The sequence below is a fragment of the Nicotiana tabacum genome, chromosome 15, assembly GCF_000715075.1.
Source record: "Nicotiana tabacum cultivar K326 chromosome 15, ASM71507v2, whole genome shotgun sequence".
In the NCBI taxonomy this organism is placed as follows: domain Eukaryota; kingdom Viridiplantae; phylum Streptophyta; class Magnoliopsida; order Solanales; family Solanaceae; genus Nicotiana; species Nicotiana tabacum.
In genome coordinates, this window is record NC_134094.1 from 33,468,553 (window position 1) to 33,489,047 (window position 20,495).

General features: G+C 38.6%; 1 pseudogene; it reads left to right on the forward strand.

The window, feature by feature from the left end:
• Nucleotides 1–1,083: 1,083 nt before the first annotated feature.
• Nucleotides 1,084–20,278, forward strand: LOC107816872 (2-alkenal reductase (NADP(+)-dependent)-like; annotated as a pseudogene).
• Nucleotides 20,279–20,495: the final 217 nt, after the last annotated feature.

Here is a 20,495-nt window from a genome sequence, read left to right on the forward strand (position 1 = left end):
ATCTATCCTCACATAAATATTGCATATACACTATTGTTATAGTTATTACTCCTATATAATAATTTTATTCATATTTTTTCTTGAGAGGTTATATTCTTTTAGCATACGAATACGATCCATGTTTTAAACGATAAAGTTTTTTTACCCACTGATGCAAGATAGACTCAAATAATAATTAATTAATAAATAAATAAAAAAGATACACTCAATCACCCTAGATAATCATGAGGCAAAAGTCCAAGCTAATGCTACAACGAGGGTCCCGTTATGATTTAGCACACGTCATTCACCTAAGGGTGTTTACCTCGTGCGCGAGCAATTCTCTTTTTATATATTTTGGATAGATTTCATTTCAGCTTATGTACTAATACTTCATATATTGTTCAATGATTTAGGATTCGCGACTAAGCACACCTTTCATACAAATTTTTAATCTAGCTTTGAATTTCTTATTAATTTTTTTACGTGATAATTTAACATACAACATTACAACACTAGACTTCATCTGTTATACCAGTAAAGTCATAAAATTAGTTTGTCTCACTAGAATTACTAAACTATACTTTGTTTTTCAAAAAAATACAATTCACTGAAAAGTCAAATTTCTTGCACTGAAAAATGACACGTCACCAATTTTGTGAAGTTTGTGAATTTGTATAACATATTCAAGTTAATATATAGTAATTAAAATTGGTTCATAGATGAATATTTGTATATATTTAGTAAATTTCATAATATGTATATAGAGTTTTGATAAAAACTAGAGCTAGTCACGTGAATCCACGTGTTACAAGCTAAGATAAGCCTCTAAATACACCCTCAAACTTAGTTTTCTAATGTATAGTACTTTGTTAAGAGTAGGACTCATCTTGGATTACATCCTCTTCTATTTTTCCATTTTATAGTGAGGAAATTGTTTAATCAGATTTGTTCGACAAAGTCGGGGCCAAGAATCAATTTAACTTTGGCCTATCACAATTGCTCTCTATAATTTTGCCGTGTAATGCATAGCCATAGCCATAGCCATAGCCATAACCATAAACAGAGAAAATATTATAAGTTTTAGTGGTAATTTAACTGAAAATGGCAGCCGAGAGAGTTGTAGATGTTTAGAACAAGCAGGTGTTATTTAAAGATTACGTGAGAGGTTTCCCTAAAGAATCAGATATGTGTATAACTACAGAGAAAACAATAAGTTTAAAAGTCCCAGAAGGAACAAAGGGAGTTGTTGTTAAGAATCTCTACTTATCTTGTGATCCTTACATGCGCAACCTCATGAACAAATCTGAGATTGATGGCTTCTTCAGTTCTTACTCCCCTGGTTCTGTATGTATTCACATTTCCTTCTATTTTTGTGTGCTTTTTCAATCTTAATTCTTTAGTAGGAGTATTACTAATGTATTTGAGAGGACACGAAGTCTAAAGAGAAAGAAAAGACTTCTAAAATATGTGGTATTAAAAATGTCACGAGATTTCATTACTATAAAAGTATGCATGAATATCATTAAGCGAAAATAGAAAATTTAAAATTAAATTATTTTCAAATATATAAATATATCATTCATTTTGGAATAAACTAATAAGAAATTAGTGATACATAAAATGGAATAGAGGGAGTAAATAAAAGACCTCCGAGGTGTTCGATGTACTCATGTTTTATTATTAATCTTTAGCTTATCCTTTGAAGTGTGTGACCCTATCATATAGTAAAAAGAGTACGGGCTAGCCAGTTTTCGAATTGGTAATTCAAAAATAGTCAACGTTTGCAAAGTTATTAAAAAATAATCACTATTTTGCTGCAACACGGACCGGTCCAGCATAATATACTGGAGATTAGTTCACCTGTATATGAACTTTCAGCATATTATGCTGGAGCCCCAACACGCGGAAAGCTGCAGCATAATATACTGGAGATTGGAGCATCTGTGTATGAACTTCCAGCATATTATGCTGGACCGGTATATTATACTGGAACTCCAGTATATTATGTTGGAGTTAATATTTTTCGGATTTTGAATAATGTTTTCGTTAAGATTTATCTTTACATGAAAAATGGCTAAATTTCGATTACTTTTGAAACGATGACTATTTTTCAATTACCACTTCTAAATTTGATTATTTTTTAATTTCTCCGTGTCATATAAGCTTTTCGATGGGATATATAATGAGAGCAAATAAAAGTTCTTGGGATCATTAAGCATTATCAATCAAGAATTATTTTCACGTGAAAAATCAGACCCACACACGAGGGGACATGTGAAACATTATAGTATTAATATAATCAAAATCGTCTTCTCTTTAACAACTGAAGTTTTATCCAACAGTCACCCTTAGTCTATTTAAAAAGGATTTACCATACATGCAAATTTTTGTATGATTGTTGATTTTGCCATCAACATTTATTGGCGGATGTTGGTGATAGTGGCGCTTTGATATATACACAAATTAAAGGAAAAACAGTAAATATTTAACGTGCATGTGCATAGAAGGGCAATCCGGTATACGAAGCATTACGTGTCTAATGCAAGTATCAATGGCTCATTCCATGACTCGAACCCGTGGAATTTCTTTAGCAAATTTCTTTTTACTGAAAAGTTTGCAGTGTGTTTGTTTATTCTGTTATTTAAAAAAAATTGTGAACAAGTTTTTTCTGGAAACAGCCAATTACAGGATTTGGAGTAGCTAAAGTGATTGACTCAAGGGATCCAAACTTAAAGAAGGGTGACTTAGTATGGGGAACAACTGGCTGGGAAGAATACACTTTCATAAAAGAACCTGCTAGTGCTCTTTTCAAAATTGAACATACTGATGTACCTCTTTCCTACTATACAGGAATCCTTGGTAAAGTTTCAACTTTTTCTATTGAAGGAATAATTTTTATATTAATAGTTTGTGAAATTCTCTCTTCATCTGCCAGAATTGCTTAGTTGAGAATCCAAGATTTTGAAATAATGAATTGTGAAAGTTTGATTTTTGTGTACCTTAATTAGGGATGACTGGTATAACGGCTTATGCTGGATTTCATGAAGTTGCTAAAGCAAAGAAAGGAGAGAAAGTATTTGTATCGGCGGCATCTGGTGCAGTTGGGCAGCTTGTTGGTCAATTTGCTAAATTGATGGGTTGCTATGTTGTTGGATGTGCTGGTAGTACTGTCAAAGTAAGTCATTGTTGATTATTTTATCTAGCTTTTATTTTATAGCACCAAATTCATAAAATTGATTTTTGCAACGAACAATAAGTCAACTCTATATGCTTGGCGGTGTAAATATTTTTCACACTATTAATGCATAAAATTTAGACATCGCACTTGATACTCAAACATATTTCACCGTCATATTATGGTGGTATTTTGTGTGAATTGGGAAATGCGCTTTTAATTTTTTTTATAAAAATATGGTGCAACGTGGATATTATATAAGAGAATTCATTACTCATATGGTCACTCAATTATCCGCAATTACCTAGTAAAGTCTTTTTTAATAGAGAAAAGTCGCATAATCATGCTTATAGCACTTAGTTGGTCACTCAACCAGATTTCTCAAACTTTTCGATGGCCAAATACTTATTTTACCCTTTAAATTGTCAAACTTTTATCATTATTTATTTTTTAAATATTATGATATTTTTTTTCTCTTTTTAATCTATATTATGAACTTACGTATAGAACAAATAAATCTTATTTATAAAGTACAACAACAACAACAACAACAACCACCTAGTGAAATCTCACAAGTGGGGTTTGGGAAGGGTAGTGTGTACGCAGACCTTACCCCTACTCCAGAAGAGTAGAGAGATTGTTTCCAGATATTCCAATATTATATATGCTAGTAAATAATATTTTACTTTTTTACTTTATAATAAAATTTATTTGCTCTATGGTAAATCCATGCTATAGTAAAAAGAGGAAAAAAACATAATATTGAAAAAGCAAAAAAAAATAATGGTTGATAATTGGGTAAAATAGGTATTTGGCTACCGAAAGTGTGAGAAATATGGTTAAATGATCTTCTATATATTATAGGCATAGTTAATTGACTTTTCTGTTATAAATAAAATAAATATAATTTTACTAAATAATTTCGAATAATTAGAAGGGGCGGCTCAAGGGTGAGGGAGGCTAGTAAAGCCTTAGCTTCAGGCCCCTAAATTTTGGGGCCCCAAAAATATTTTTAGTTGTGGATTTTTTATCTTATTTTCGCTTAGATAATATTGAAGCTTATAGAAAAAAATAAAAAAATCCTTATAAAAGTAAAAAGAATTACTTTCAATTTTTAACAATAGAAATATTTTAAAATTTTGAATTAAGATACTCAAATCTTTATAAGATAACTACACTATAGACATCAAGAACGAAGAAAAGAAACAAACATAAATATTAATACTATATTTTGTAAGATAACTACACTATAAATAAATAAAAAAGATGTCACTTATTAAAATTTAGCTTTACATCATAAATTTTGTTGAGAAGTCCTTGATAATTTGTGAGCATTAAAATAACGGACTCTTCCATGAAGTGTGGCAGCCTACTTGTGTTTCTAGGAGTGGAATCAACATTTTCGAGCATTTTTTATTCTATATGATAAATAGGCACAATTGAGTTAGTCTGCATTTGAAAAGTAAGTATTATGATTCTTGTACAATAAAGTAAAGTTTGGATGATCGAAATAACCCTTGAATGTCTTATTCTTGGTATCATTATCGAAGAAGATGAACCCTTCTCCAATCACTTTTTTTGGCTTTATCACAAATGAAATGTACATAGTCTTATGTGTTCATCTGGACTCATTTTGTTTTCATGTTTCTTGACAAGGTTGATCTATTAAAGCACAAGTTTGGATATGATAATGCTTTCAATTACAAAGAAGAGCATGATCTAGATGCTGCATTGAATAGGTATCGTAAATGTGACGTACTAAAATTTTATTGTATTAGTTCGTAACACTAATACTGAGTAATTAATTAGTCAAGCCAAGATTTTGATATTTCTTTTTATTATCAACCAAAAAGGATTGGAACTGCTTTTATACTATACAAAATAAATTAATTTTCTCCTCCATTAAAATTTGGTATCTGTTTACCTGAAAAATGGATAGAGTTGAATTTATACACAGTTCCGAGGATATGTGACGTAACTTAACACAAAATGTAAGGATAAATAAAAATGTAAATATAGATTGCGGAGAATGCAAAATAGATAAGGTTATCAGGAACAATGAATCTTAGGATTCAACAAATAGAATCAATCTAAGAAATTTGAAAGAAAACGATTCTTTACTGTAGAAGAATATAACACTATTATTACAATGTAAGCCTCAGAAAAAATTTGTTCTACAGAAATGGTAACCAAGTCCTTTTATAGTGGAGGGATTTGGCTTTAAGCATAATAAAATAAACATTCAGTGGGAGACCCATGATAAGTCAGCTTTTTCATAATTTCTGCCAAGATTCTCTCTAGTGGGATTGCAACGGCTTTTGTCTGCGAGCTCGATCTTGCTTAGAACCCTCGATTTTGGTTTGAGCTTGATTTCGGCTCGAACTCGTGACCTTGGTTCGAGCCCGATCCTGGCTCGAGACCTTGAATTGATTCGAGCTCGATATTGGTTGGTCTCTGGATTATCAAAACGATAGATCTACTCTGTATCATGGTTCGATTTTGATTCGAGCTCGATAATGATATCAAACTCGACACGGATCGGCCTCCCGGGTTCAAGGTTAGTTCGTTCCACCTTCGGGATCTTACTTCGATAAATCATCGTTCGAACTCGATCGGACGTGCTAAGGCCAAAATCTATTTCGACCGTATACAGATAGTCCGCTCGTTTCTCGGAAAGAATGTGGCGAGAAACGATATGATTTTTTTTTCACAGCTCGATCGGATTATATCCTATCGTTTCCATTGGGTTCGATCATGACGCATCTGGTAGCTGTCCCGTAGGTTTAGTCTTTCAAGGCATTTAATGCATGTCAGGCGGTGGTCGGCCACTGCTGATACTGAACCGCCATTGCTTGAACCTATAAATAATCCTTTCTTTTATCTTTTACCACTTTTACATCTATCTTCCAAATTTCCCAAGTTCTTCTTCGTACTTTCCAACTTACCAGTAAATCTGCGATTTCTTTCCGCAAAAAACCCCTCTTCAATTCTGCCAAATCTTTGTTACTTTCTTCTATTCCTCACCTTTGAATTCGAAAATGGTGAAAACATCGCAAACCATTCCTCAGAAAGAGAAGGCGCCACCGACGAGACACTGGCAGAACTACGGCCTGAGGAGTGTGTTCCCGGGGCATGTGTCCTTACTTCAGATTTTAAGGTCGATAAAGGTTCATCGGTCCCTGGCCGGTGTGAGCCGGTATCGAGGTACATGTGTTCGATAACCGAGAAGCACCTCGATCAACTAAAGAAATATTGCAATTGGGGTGAAAAAGAAATAATAATTCATACCCCTGACGAAGATATCACTTCTTATGTGAAAGGGTTTTTGAATGTGTATACTTACCCTTTCACTTTGGGTCCCCTCGATTCCGTCATTATTGACTTCTGTCGACAATATCAGGTAACCCTAGGCTAGGTCCATCCTTCTTTGTGGCGGATCGTTATCCTGATCCGATATTTTTTGAGCAAAATCGAGGGGATGCCGTTCACCCTCGATCATCTTATCCGATTGTACCGTCCTCGACCTTTTCGAGGAGGGTTAATAAAACTCCAGCGTCGGGCTACCAAGGCTCTGTTCTCGAGTATTGACGAGGACAGGGACCGGGGTTGGATGGGCAGGTTCATTCGAGTAAGGACTTCGGACCTGATTCCGACTGAAAAGATGCCCTTTCCCGAGGAGTGGAATATGAAACGTAAGTGTGATCTTGCTGTTGCTTCTATTTTGTTCTTTCATTTATTCTCTTATCGACACTCCTCAGACCTAATTCTTTCATTTTTTTTTGTGATGTAGCGGTTCCCTAGATGCCCGGAGCAGTTCCCGATCTCAAGTACTGGGTACGAGCCCTAGTTTCGACCTCCACATATGCCGAGCACTCATGGCGTGATTTGTCAAAGGGTCGGTGGGAGGCCAAAAATCACGGTAAGCTCATTTTTCGGACTCTGATGATCCGAACGAGGCAGTTTTCAAAATATTTTTTATAAGGTTTCCCATATACAGGTTTGGGTAAAGACGCGGTCTTGAGGCCCTTGTCCAATGAGGAGGAAATTTCGGCCTCTGTCCCAAAGCCGGTGAAGGAAAATAAAAGAAAGAGAGCTTCGGTTCCCGAATATTCAAAACCGAAGAAGAGGACGGCTCGTAAGTCGAACAAGAATGTCATTCCTTTGACCGTGGAATCTATTCTGCGTCTAAGGGATGAAGATGAAGATGAAGAAGAAGAAGAAGAAGAAGAAGAAGAGAACGATGAGTCCGCGCTGGCAGTCCGAACGAAGAGAACCATCGATGCCTCATCGCCGGCTGGATCGATGATGCTCTATGAGGCTCCGCCTCGAACTGAAGATATACCGGAGAAAGATTCGGGTAGAGTCCCCAAACTATCGGATATCGAAGATGCATCTCATCGGAGTCAACCGGCAGGGGATATGATCGAAGAGCCCCTCGAACCCCTTCGAACCGAGGGGAACGCTCCAAGCGAGTCATTTGGGGCAGCAGCGATCGAGGATTCGCCTACCTTTCCCGCTTTTTCCGCAGGGGTGATTCGGGAAGCTCAAGCTCTGGGAGCCCTCGATCTATACGGGCCTCATGATGAAGAAGATGCCTTTCGTGACCTGTTTACCGGCATTGAGGACGTTGCCGGTGATGAATCGGATCTTTTTCACGGATTGCGGCAGGCTTTGAATCAGGTGAGCTTTTAAAATTATTTTGTTGGTACTATCTTTATGTTCGTTTTTCGTTAACTTCACTTCTTGTATCTTTGTAGGCAGCGGCAGTTCATCGAGAACAATGTTCTCGATCCCAGAATGAGCTGCATCGATACGCGGCCGACCTACAACGGGCTACTGACGAGAGGAAATCCCTTAGACTTTCCTTAGGGCAGAGAGAGGAGGAAATAAAAGACCTCCGAGCTGAGCTGGCCAAGGCTTATCGAGATCAGACTGATTTGTCTGAGCAGGTAATGATGCTTTTGAAAGCCTATGGGATTGATACCGGAATGATACCTAACATTTCGGTCTCACAGCTATAGCAAAAAATCGAGATGATCGGGAAGCTTCGTGAGGAGGTCGACGTGATAAAAATGGAGTCCTTGTGGTGGAAAGATGGTATGGACCGCTTTGCTACAGAAAAAAAGATTGCTCGAGCCCAGTTATCATCCTCTGAAACCCAACTTCAGAAAATGAAGGAAAAAGGCCTTGTTCAAGCAAGAAGAATTGAGGAGCTTGAGGCTCGGTTGGCCTTTATACATGCCAAGGTCGAATCTGATGCCGAAAAGGCAAAGGCCGATGCGGATGCGCTCGTGGCCGTCTATCGGGCCGACGCTGAAGCTGCCCAAGTCTAGGCAAGAGAGGCAGCCGAGTCCGCCGATATTCGAGTGCATTGGGTCGCCGAACTTGCTAAGTGCCGATCTAGAAGGGAAACTCTCGAGGAGATTCATGCTCGTGGCTTCGATCTCGCTGAAGAGATAAAAAGGGCCAAAGAACTCAAAGCCGATGCTGAAGTTCTGGTTTCTGATGGCGATGACGATAATGATGGGAGCAAGAGCGGATCCGAAAATGGGGGGGAGTCTGATAAAGAAGAGACCGCTCCTGGTCGAGAAGTTTAGTTCTTAGTTTTTTACGTTGTAATCACCCATGCAGATAAATTTGTATATAGACATATCTCCCTTTTTGCCGACTTGCTTCTGTTTTTGTTTCCCCTCTTACGAGGACTTTATTTACGCCTTATGAATGTTTTCACAAATGATTTAAACAACTTAATCAAATTTGGACTTCGTAGCCTCTATAACTGAGCGAGCGCTTACTTGGGGCAATGTAGCCCTTTAGGCTTATTAGTTGTCAATGATTCGATCTTGAAGAAATATAGCCCGTAGGTGTAATGGTCGAGTGAGTGTTTGCTCGAACTTGAAATAAAAATAGTGAGTGTTAGCTCGAACTCGAAATAAAAATAGCCCGTAGGCTTAGTCGAGTGAATGATTCGAACTCGAAGTAATGTAGCCCGTAGGCGTAACGGTCGAGTGAGTGTTTTCTCGAAATCGAAATAAAAATAGCCCGTAGGCATAATGGTCGAGTGAGTGTTTGCTCGAACTCGAAATAAAAATTGCTCGTAGGCTTAGTCGAGTGAATGATTCGAACTCGAAGTAATGTAGCCCGTAGGCGTAATGGTCGAGTGAGTGTTAGCTCGAACTCGAAGTAATGTAGCCCGTAGGCATAATGGTCGAGTGAGTGTTTGCTCGAACTCGAAATAAAAATAGCCCGTAGGCTTAGTCGAGTGAATGATTCGAACTCGAAGAAATATAGCCCGTAGGCGTAATGGTCGAGTGAGTGTTAGCTTGAACACGAAGTAATGTAGCCCGTAGGCGTAATGGTCGAGTGAGTGTTTGCTCGAACTCGAAATAAAAATAGCCCGTAGGCTTAGTCGAGTGAATGATTCGAACTCGAAGTAGTGTAGCCCGTAGGCGTAATGGTCGATTGAGTGTTTGCTCGAACTCGAAAATAAAAATAGCCCGTAGGCTTAGTCGTCGAGTTTATCTTAATTTTGATTGCATAATAAATCTCAAAATAGAGGAATTTTCCTTGGATATAAGATGCCGATAAAGAAGAGAACTTTCTTCGCACGTTATTACACGCCTGGGTTCGGGCCAATCTATATGAGCATGGTTCGCTTCGACCATTTGGCTCTTACAACTTTTCCTATTGGAACCCTGTTGTTGTGAAATAACTTTCTTGCGAGACCTCGGATATTGTTGTAAATGCTGTACGATCAATGGTTGCCTCATTAAAAACTTTGCCGAAAAACCCATTTGGGATAAAACCGGTCTAAGGGAAAAAGAGTGCAACGCGTGCTTTCAAGCAAGAGATCCGTCTTAGCCCTTGTTCGGACTTCTACAGGAGTTGGTTTTGAGATATAAACGAATATGGAAAGGTTGTACCTTAGCAGTAGTACCGTTTTAGATGTGATACATTCCAGCTGCTTGATAGTTGTTTGCCGTTTATAATGCCGAGCCTGTATAATCCCTTTCCGATGTTCTCGAGCACCTGATATGGTCCTTCCTAATTCGGTCCTAGTTTCCCTTCGTTCGGATTTCGGGTATTGATGGTAATTTTTCACAACACTAAGTCCCCAGACTTGAAATGGCGGAGCTTGGTTCTTCGATTATAATATCTTTCGATTCGCTGCTTTTGGGCGGCCAATTGGACGAGAGTAGCTTCTCGTCTTTTGTCCGATAGTTCGAGGCTTGTATTCATAGCCTCGTTATTTGATTCTTCCATCGCGAATCGAAATCTGGCACTGGGTTCACCAACTTCGACTAGTATCAATGCTTCAGACCCATATACTAAGGAGAATGGGGTCGCCCCCGTACTGGATTTTAACGTTGTCCGATATGCCCAAAGGACTTCGGGCAGGATTTCTCTCCATCTCCCTTTAGCGTCATTCAACCTCTTCTTTAAGTTTTGAATAACAGTTTTGTTTGTTGATTCGGCCTGCCCATTCCCACTGGGGTGGTATGGTGTCAATAGTATCCTTCTTATCTTGTAGTCTTCGAGGAATCTTGTTACTTTGCTGCCAACAAATTATTTTCCATTGTCACATACTATTTCGGCAGGAATCCCGAATCGGCATATGATATGATCCCAAATAAAGTCTATAACTTATTTCTCTCTTATTTTCTCGAACACATGCGCTTCAACCCATTTAGAAAAATAGTCAGTCATAAATAAAATGAATTTGGCTTTACCTGGGGTCGATGGCAGAGGGCCAACGATATCCATTCCCCATTTCATGAATGGCCATGGAGATAGGACCGAGTAGAGTTGTTCTCCGGGTTGGTGGATCATCGGTGCGAACCTTTGACATTTGTCACATTTACGAACAAATTCCTTCGCATCTTTGCCCATATCGATCCAATAATACCCTACTCTGATTATTTTTTGAACTAACGTATCGGCTCCAAAATGATTCCTGCAAGTACCCTCGTGCACTTCCCGTAAGATATAATCGGTATCTCCTGGACCCAAGCATACTGCCAACGGCCCATCGAACGTTCTTCGGTATAGCGTTCCGTCCGCAGCCAAAGTGAATCGAGCAGCTTTAGTCCGTAGGGTTCTGGAATCCTTAGGGTCTGATTGGAGTTTTCTGCTCTTCAAGTATTCAATATACTTGTTTCTCCAATGCCAGGTTAAGCTTGTAGAATTTATTTCGGCGTGACCTTCTTCGATTGTCAATCTCGAAAGTTGAACAACATTCCCCGAATCATCTACCACGACCGACGACCCCAAATTCGCAAGCGCATCGGCCTCATTATTCTGTTCCCGTGGTACATGCCGTAAAGTCCATTGTTTAAAATGGTGCAAAGTGACAAGCAGTTTATCTAAATACCTTTGCATTCTACCTTCTCGAACTTCGAAGGTTTTGTTTACTTGACTCACCACCAGCTAGGAGTCGCAATTGGCTTCAATGACTTTTGCTCCCAAGTTTCTAGCTAGCACGAGACCTGCAATCATGGCTTCATACTCGGCCTCGTTGTTAGTCAACCTGATAGTTTTATTAGATTGCCTAATAGTGCTACCCGTGGGTGGTTTCAAAACTATGCCCAGCCCGGACCCTTTTACGTTCGAAGCCCCGTCCGTAAAAAGGATCCATACACCCGATGATGTACCTGATTTCAACAGTTCATTTTCGACTTCGGGTACGAGGGTTGGCGTGAAATCGGCCACGAAGTCTGCTAAAATTTGAGACTTGATAGTCGTGCGGGGTTAATATTCGATATCGTACCCACTGAGTTCGACGGCCCATTTGGCCAGTCGGCCTGATAACTCGGGTTTGTGCAAAATATTACGAAGCGAGTAAGTGGTTAACACACATATGGGATGACATTGAAAGTATGACCTTAACTTTCTTGAGGCGCTTATCAGTGCAAGTGCCAATTTTTCCAGGAGCGGATATCTAGTTTTCACTTCTCCTAAGGTTCGACTCGTATAATAAATGGGGAATTGTGTACCTTGCTCTTCTCAAACTAGGATACCGCTTACGGCGACTTCCGATACTGCCAAGTACAAACAAAGTTTTTCGTCTGTTTTTGGAGTGCGAAGTAGTGGTGGGCTTGATAGATATCACTTTAGTTCCTCTAATGCTTGTTGGCACTTCGGGTTCCAAGCAAAATCGTTCTTCTTTTTGAGTAGAGAGAAACATTTGTGACTTCGGTCAGATGATCTTGAGATGAACCGGCTTAAGGTTGCAATCCGACCTGTTAGCCTTTGTACGACCTTCACGCTGTCCACAACGACGATGTCTTCGATGGCCTTGATTTTATCGGGGTTAATCTCTATTCCCCGATGTGATACCATGAAGCCGAGGAACTTGCCCGAACCGATCCCGAAAGCATATTTCTCGGGGTTGAGCTTCATGTTGTATTTCCTTAAAATCTCGAACGTTTCCTGCTAATGGGTCAAATGGTCCTCTGCGTGCAGGGACTTAACTAACATGTCATCAATATAAACTTCCATTGATTTTCCTATTTGTTCTTCGAACATTTTATTTACTAGTTGTTGGTAAGTAGCCCCTGCGTTTTTTAGCCCGAAGGGCATCAAATTATAACAATACGTTCCATATTTGGTGACAAATGAAGTCTTTTTCTTGTCCTCCGGGTTCATCTGGATTTGATTATACCCGGAATAGGCATCGAGAAAAGTGAGGATCTCGTGGCCGGCCATGGCATCGATCATGCAATCGATGTTAGGCAGCGGAAAGGAATCTTTGGGGCATGCTTTGTTCAAATCCTTGTAGTCCACACACATTCTAAGTTTGTTCCCTTTTTTAGGGACTACAACTACGTTGGCTAGCCATTCGGGATATTTCACCTCCCGAATGGACCCTACTTTGAGAAGCTTGGTTACCTCGTCCTTTATGAATGTGTGCTTTCTCTCGGACTGGGGTCTTCTCTTTTGCTTCATCGTCTGAACCTGGGGTCCAAACTTAGCCGATGCGTCATTATGTCCGGCGGGATCCCTGTTATATCTAAATGGGACCATGCAAAACAATCGATGTTATCGATAAGAAATTGAACGAGTTTCTTCCTGAGTTCGGGGCTCAACCCCGTTCCTAAGTATACTTTTCGCTCGGGCCAGTGCTCGATCAATATGACTTGCTCTAGCTCTTCGATTGTTGATTTGGTGGCGTTAGAGTCATCGGGAATCACGAAAGATCGAGAGACCCTTTGATCATTATCCTCTTCGATTTTTTGGTTGTCTGGCTGGGTCGAAGCCGATGTCTGTGATTGCTATTTGGTGTCCCGTTCTCCTTCCGGGCCCGATCCTTTTATCGGCGAAAGTGAGGACATTGGTTTAGCTTCGTCGACGGCGAACATTTCCTTTGCGACTGGCTGTTCTCCGTACACCATTTTGACACCTCCCGATGTCGGGAATTTGAGGGCCTGGTGTAGGGTCGAAGGCACAGCTCTCATGTTGTGGATCCATGGCCTTCTGAAAAGGGCGTTATATCTCATATCGCCTTCAATCACGTGAAACTTTGTTTCCTGGATGGTCCTGGCCACGTTTATTGGTAGGATTATCTCACCCTTGGTGGTTTCGCATGCCATGTTGAACCCGTTCAGGACCAGAGTTGCGGGTACGATCTGATCCTATAGGCCGAGCTGCTCTACTACCTTCAATCGGATGATGTTGGACGAGCTACCTGGATCGATTAACACACGCTTAATTTTAGTTTTATTCATGAGTATGGATATTACCAGTGCGTCGTTATGAGGTTGGATGACCCCCTCTGCATCTTCATCATCAAAGGACAAAGTCCCCATGGGCGCGTAATCTTGAGTCCGAGATCGCTTTTCCCTCACCATCGATGTTTTAGTGCGTTTAAGTACTGGTCCCTAAGGGGTATCGATGCCGCCGATGATCATATGGATGACGTGCTACGGTTCTTCTTGCTCGTTTTCTTGCTGAAATCCCTGCTTTTAAAATGGTTCTTCGCCCTATCACTCAGAAATTCCCGAAGGTGCCCTTTGTTAAACAAGCGAGCTATTTCCTCTCTTAGTTGCTTGCAATCTTCTGTTCTGTGGCTATGGGTACCATGATAATCGCACGTTTGATTGGGATTTCTTCGGGCAGGATCGGTCTGCATGGGTCGAGGCCATTTAGTGTCTTTGATGCGTCCGATGGCTGACACGAGAGCGGATGCACTAACGCTGAAGTTATATTCCGATAATTGAGGTGCTTCTATAGGATTGTCATATTTATCGAAGCCGCTCTTACTCATAAGCCCCCGAGAATTTTGTCCTCGATCAATCCTTCGATTGTTATGAACTGCATTGCGTGCTGAACCATCTGCGATGTACGGTCGATATCGGTCTCTGTTCAACCTTTGTTCTGTGTCGATCTCCTTTTGGTTTTTAGTAACTGTCATGTTCTGATGAACGGGTCCGTACGGAGCTCCCAACTGATCATCCTCGACCGTAATTTTTGATTAATATCGGTTGTGTACATCTGCCCAAGTTATCACTGGATACTCGATCAAATTTTGTTTCAGCCGATGTGATGCTTTTGAACTTAGCTCGTTCAACCCTTGGGTGAAAGATTGTACGGCCCAATCATCCGTGACCGGGGGTAATTCCATGCGTTCCATTTGAAATCGGGATACGAATTCCCTCAGCATTTCATTCTGCCTTTGCTTTACTTTGAAGAGGTCTGATTTCCTTGTTGCAACCTTTATGGCACCAGCATGTGCCTTTACGAACGAATCTACTAACATGGCAAAAGAATCGATGGAATTCGGCGGTAAATTGTGGTACCAGATCATCGCTCCCTTCGAGAGGGTCTCCCCGAACTTTTTCAATAACACAGATTCGATCTCATCGTCCTCCAAATCGTTGTCTTTTATAGCATATGTGTAAGAGGTGACATCTTCGTTAGGATCGGTCGTACCGTTATATTTGGGAATTTCGGGCATACATAATTTTTTGGGGATTGGCTTCGGTGCCGCACTGGACGGAAAAGGCTTTTGTATGAATATTTTCGAATCAAGCCCCTTTATCATTGGTGGAGCCCCCGGGATTTGATCGATCCTGGCATTGTATGTTTCCACCCTCTTGTCGTTGGCTTCGACTTGTTTTGTGAGTTTCTCGAGCAATTTAGTAATTCCGAGAGTAGTCCCCGATTCTTGCTCGTTAGATTTCACTATGGCGGGCTCTAATCTGGGGGTGACTTCTCAAAGTGGATTGGAATCCGGCCTGCTTTGCGCGTGAGTTTGGCTCTATAGCTGAGCTATCGCTACTTGTTGGACTTGTAGCATCTCAATGATCATACGTAAGCTGGCCCCGATTTTTTTCGCATTTTGGGTGTCTCGGGCTATGGATCGAGTACCGCCCTGAATGCTTCTTTCAGGTTCGGAACGTTGGTTCGCCTCCAGAGCTATTTGTGAATTGACATCCAATGGTATTTCGGCTCGAATTTTGGGTACTTCGATTCGAGCCTCGGTTGCCAAGCTATCGTTAATTGGCCTTCCGGCCCCGGGTGCCAAGTTGTTGGTTTCATCTTGAAGGCTGGCTTCGTAATCGATCGGTGAAGCCATTTGATTGGTGGTAATTCGTAGCTGATCCGAAATTCAAGATATTTTCGGAAATAAGTGCAAAACACAATGGCGTATTTTTTTAGATTTGTATCAAATGACCACTGTTATCCTCGGCCCTACGGTGGGCGCCAAACTGTTTACCCGAAAAATGGATAGAGTTGAATTTATATGCAGTTCCGAGGATATGTGGCTAACTTAACACAAAATGCAAGGATAAAGAAAAATATAAATATAGATTGCGGAGAATGCAAAATAGATAAGGTTATTAGGAACAATGAATCTTAGAATTCAACAAATAGAATCAATCTAAGAAATTTGAAAGAAAATAATTCTTTACTGTAGAAGAATATAGCACTTTTATTATAATGTAAGCCTGAGAAAAACTTATTCTACAGAAATAGTAACCAAGCCCTTTTATAGTGGAGGGATTTGGCTCTAAGCATAATAAAATAAACATTCAGTGGGCGACCCATGATAAGTCAGCTTTTCCATAATTTCTGCCAAGATTTTCTCTAGTGGGATTGCAACGGCTTTTGTTTGCGAGCTCGATCTTGCTTAGAACCCTCGATTTTGGTTTGAGCTTGATTTCGGCTCGAACTCGTGACCTTGGTTCGAGCCTGATCCTGGCTCGAGCCCTTAAATTGATTCGAGGTCGATGTTGGTTGGTCTCTGGATTATCAGAACGATAGATCTACTCTGCATCATGGTTCGATTTTGATTCGAGCTCGATAATGATATCGAACTCGACACGGATCGGCCTCCCGGATTCGAGGTTAGTTCGTTCCACCTTCGGGATCTTACTTCGATAAATCATCGTTCGAACTCGATCGGACGTGCTAAGGCCGAAATCTATTTCGACCGTATACAGTATCAAATGTACCTCTGTCATGACCAGAATGGCTCGCTCATTTTTTAGAAATTTTAAATCCCAATTTCTTTCTTCATCGTGTTTAAAATGTCCTAATCACCCTCCGCCCCCTTTTTTTACAGGCCCCCCTGCCCCTTACTTTATACCCCACCCAGCCCCTTATTTTATTTTGTTTTTATTTCTTATTTCTCTTCTTATTACAAGAAACATAGTTAAAAATATAAAAATCAAAATTTTATATTAAAAATAACATAGAAGAAAAGTCTAATTACTTATTCCATATATGTAAAAAAATAAATTCTACAAATATTGATACATTTTATACAAAATAATAAAAGAACATATATTTTGGACGAAGTAAAATATATAAAAACCAAAACATTATATTGAAAATAAAATAGAAAAATCTAATTAATAAAGAAAAAAATCAAAAATATTAATACATTTTATACAAAACTATAAATGAACATATAATTTTGATGAAGTAAGAAATCTATATTATCTATGTTATATTAAAGGAGGTATCACTATGTATTATATATATATATATATATATATATATATATATATATATATATATATTATCCATACATAATAAAAGGAGAGGCAAAGACACCATATTAAGCCAACAAAAGTATATTCAAAAGCCACTTGATAATTTTATGATTAAAAAATATTATTCATAAGATTAAGCCAAGTGTTAAGATACTACAAAGCAACTTATAAATTTTATAGTTATTCATGAAAAAATTTAAAACCCCCCAAAAAATAATCAAGATACAATTATAAAGTCAGTAAATAATATATAGAAGCATTATTTATAAATTTAGAAAAATTGAAGAATATGAATAATAGAAGGTTTCTCTCTTTAGACTTTTGAACAAAATAATAAAAAGATTCTCTCTTTATAATATTAAGGATTCAAAATTATAATTTAATAAAAAATAAAGATATTTAAAAAATTATAAGTAAATTACTAAATGGAAAAACTAATCAAATATAGCAATAGAAAAAACTATAATGTTAGGCTATTTATAATTTGAATTAATTGAAAAACTAATTTAAATAATATCACTCAAAACATTTATTGATAAATTTAGACAAATCCTAGAAAACACCTAACTCCAAAACCCATGTATTTACAAAAATAAAAATAAAAACCTAACTCCATCACCAATATCTTCTTAATTAAAAATTTATTATTCTCAAAATTTCTATTTGATCCAACTATGCCAACAGATTTCAGCATTCTCACAAACGGTGATGAATATTACGAACAATATATAAATGAAATTGTGTACCATAGCAAGATTTTTTAGTCGGCCAAAATGTTCTCCAAGGGATATATATCTATCGAATCAGATAACTTTTTAACCTATTAATTATATTACTACTCGTCTATTTTTATATTATTGCACCAATATTAATCAGTTGACGGATTTATATAATAATTATATCTACTATTTCATGAAGAAAACAAAGATGATAAATATTTTTAAATACAAATTTACCTTGAATTGTTTTTAATTTCTTCAAATACTTAAATAACAAAATTATAATGCAAGAAAAATAGTGGAATTTAGATAGACTTGAATGTATAAATATCCAGTGTATTTACATATTCATAAAATAATATTATTTACATGCTTCTTTACATAGTAGTTTTCAAGTAAGTAATATTTTTTCTATGAAAAATTATATTTAATATTCTTCGCGCAACGTGCGAGTAAATACTAGTTAAAATAATAGGCCGGGTGGGGTATAAAAGTAAGGGCGAGTAAGGGGTCTAGTAAGAAAAGGAAGGCGGAGGGGGGATGGGGAGGGTGATTAGGACATGTAGCATTTTAAATAGGATTAAGAATATGATTGGAATTTAACAATTCTGAAAAAATGAGTCGGTTAGTCGAAAGGGGCATAAGCGACCTATTTTGGTCACGCCGGGGGCAATTTTGATACCAACTTTTAACGCAGAGTAAAATTGTTCTATTTCATATAGTACAAGAAAAGTTTTTTGACCATTTCTCGTATTATTAATTGTCACAGATACTTTCCTGAAGGGATTGATATCTACTTTGAAAATATTGGTTGAAAACTGATGGATGCTGTGCTTCTAAACATGAGAAATTTTGGTCGAATTGCTGTGTGTGGAATGATCTCCCAATACAATTTAGAAAATCCAGAAGGGGTTAAAAATTTGATGGAAATTATTTATAAGCGTGTCCGAATTAAAGGATTCCTTTACTTCGACTACTTACCTCAATACTCAAAGGTTTTAGAAATTGTATTGCCTCTTATCAGAGAAGGGAAAATGAAATATATTGAAGACATAGTTGAAGGTCTCGAAAATGCCCTGCTGCACTTGTGGGAATTTACCCAACCCATTTTTTAATGGATAATATGGGTGGTTAACTATGTTCTTTTAACCATTTTGCCACCCCTAATTGTGTCCCAGTCGCCGACCCGGTCGATGCTAACTCACAGGTTGCCATCAATATCAATCTACCAACCGATCCCGAAAATACCTTTCGCAAGGGCCAATGATAAAACACACCAAAGTTTCTATCACGAGAGAAAACATGCACCCGATATTACGTCCCGGAATGAGCCATCTCGTTCAGTGATGAAGAAGTCGAAGGCATCGTCCAGCCTCACAACGATGCACTGGTAATATCCGTACTTGTTAATAAATCTCGGGTTAAACGTGTGTTGATTGATCCAGGTAGCTCGGCCAGAACAACCTGAGTTGCAGGATCAAAGCGTACCGGCAGTCCAGGTATTAAACGGATTTAATATGGCATGCGAGACCACGAAGGGCGAGATAACTTTACCGGTAAATACTGCCGGGACCAAAAAAATAAAGTTCTACATGATCGAAGAGGACATGAGGTACAACACCTTGTTCGGAAGGGGCCATGGGTTCACAACATGAGAGTGGTGCCTTCGACCTTACATCAAGCGCTGAAATTTCCCACTCCGGGAGGAGTCAAAGCAGTCTACGGTGAACAACCGACTGCAAAGGAAATGTATGTTGTCGATGAAGTACGGTGCTTGTGGTTTCAACATAAAAAAGTAGGGAACCGACCAAAGAAAGGGAAACTAAATAGCAATCAATGATACCGGCCTCAACCGAGCCGAAAAAACAGAAGGAGCACAGAGCGAACGATGAAGATGATTACAGCGTCCCGAGATCTTTTGTGAGGCAACGCACACTATGTGACTAGTCAGCTTTTTTGTTAAAGTGAAACATAAGAAATAGGGTTGGAAGGCCAAAATATAATAAGATTGAGATAGAGTGTCAACATGAAAATTGTGATTGAACGGGCTGTCTAGGTATTTGGCCTAAAAAGAACATAAGCTTCTTATCTTACATTACGGACACTCCGCATTCTCTAACGTTGGCTTGCCTAGCAAGTGAAATGTTAGGCATCATTACGGTCCTGTCGATGGGGAATTCCGGGTCATGACAGTTTCACATGTTACTTTCTCAGCTCTCACAATTTTATTTGGAGGTATAAAGGTAAGTTCTTAATCATCTTGATTTATTTTTCTGAATTCATTATGCAGCTTAGTTACTTATAAAAATGAACTTGCTCTATTTACACAGATACGTCAGTGGAAATCTTGGGAGGATTCTATCCAGAAAGAGGAATATGATCCAGAAGAAGGTAATGTCTATTGGCTGCTGAGTTTTTACGTATATTTCTTATTAGTATAGTTCCCTTTGCACTACTCTCGATAGGAAGTTTGCATAAGTACTCACAACTCACGAGTTTAAGTTCTGTGTATTGATAGTGTATTGATTTTTAACATCATCATGTTAAATTGACATAACAATATTTAATTATTCGTACCAAACTTGATACGATAACCAAGAAAATATAATAATGATTTTTTAC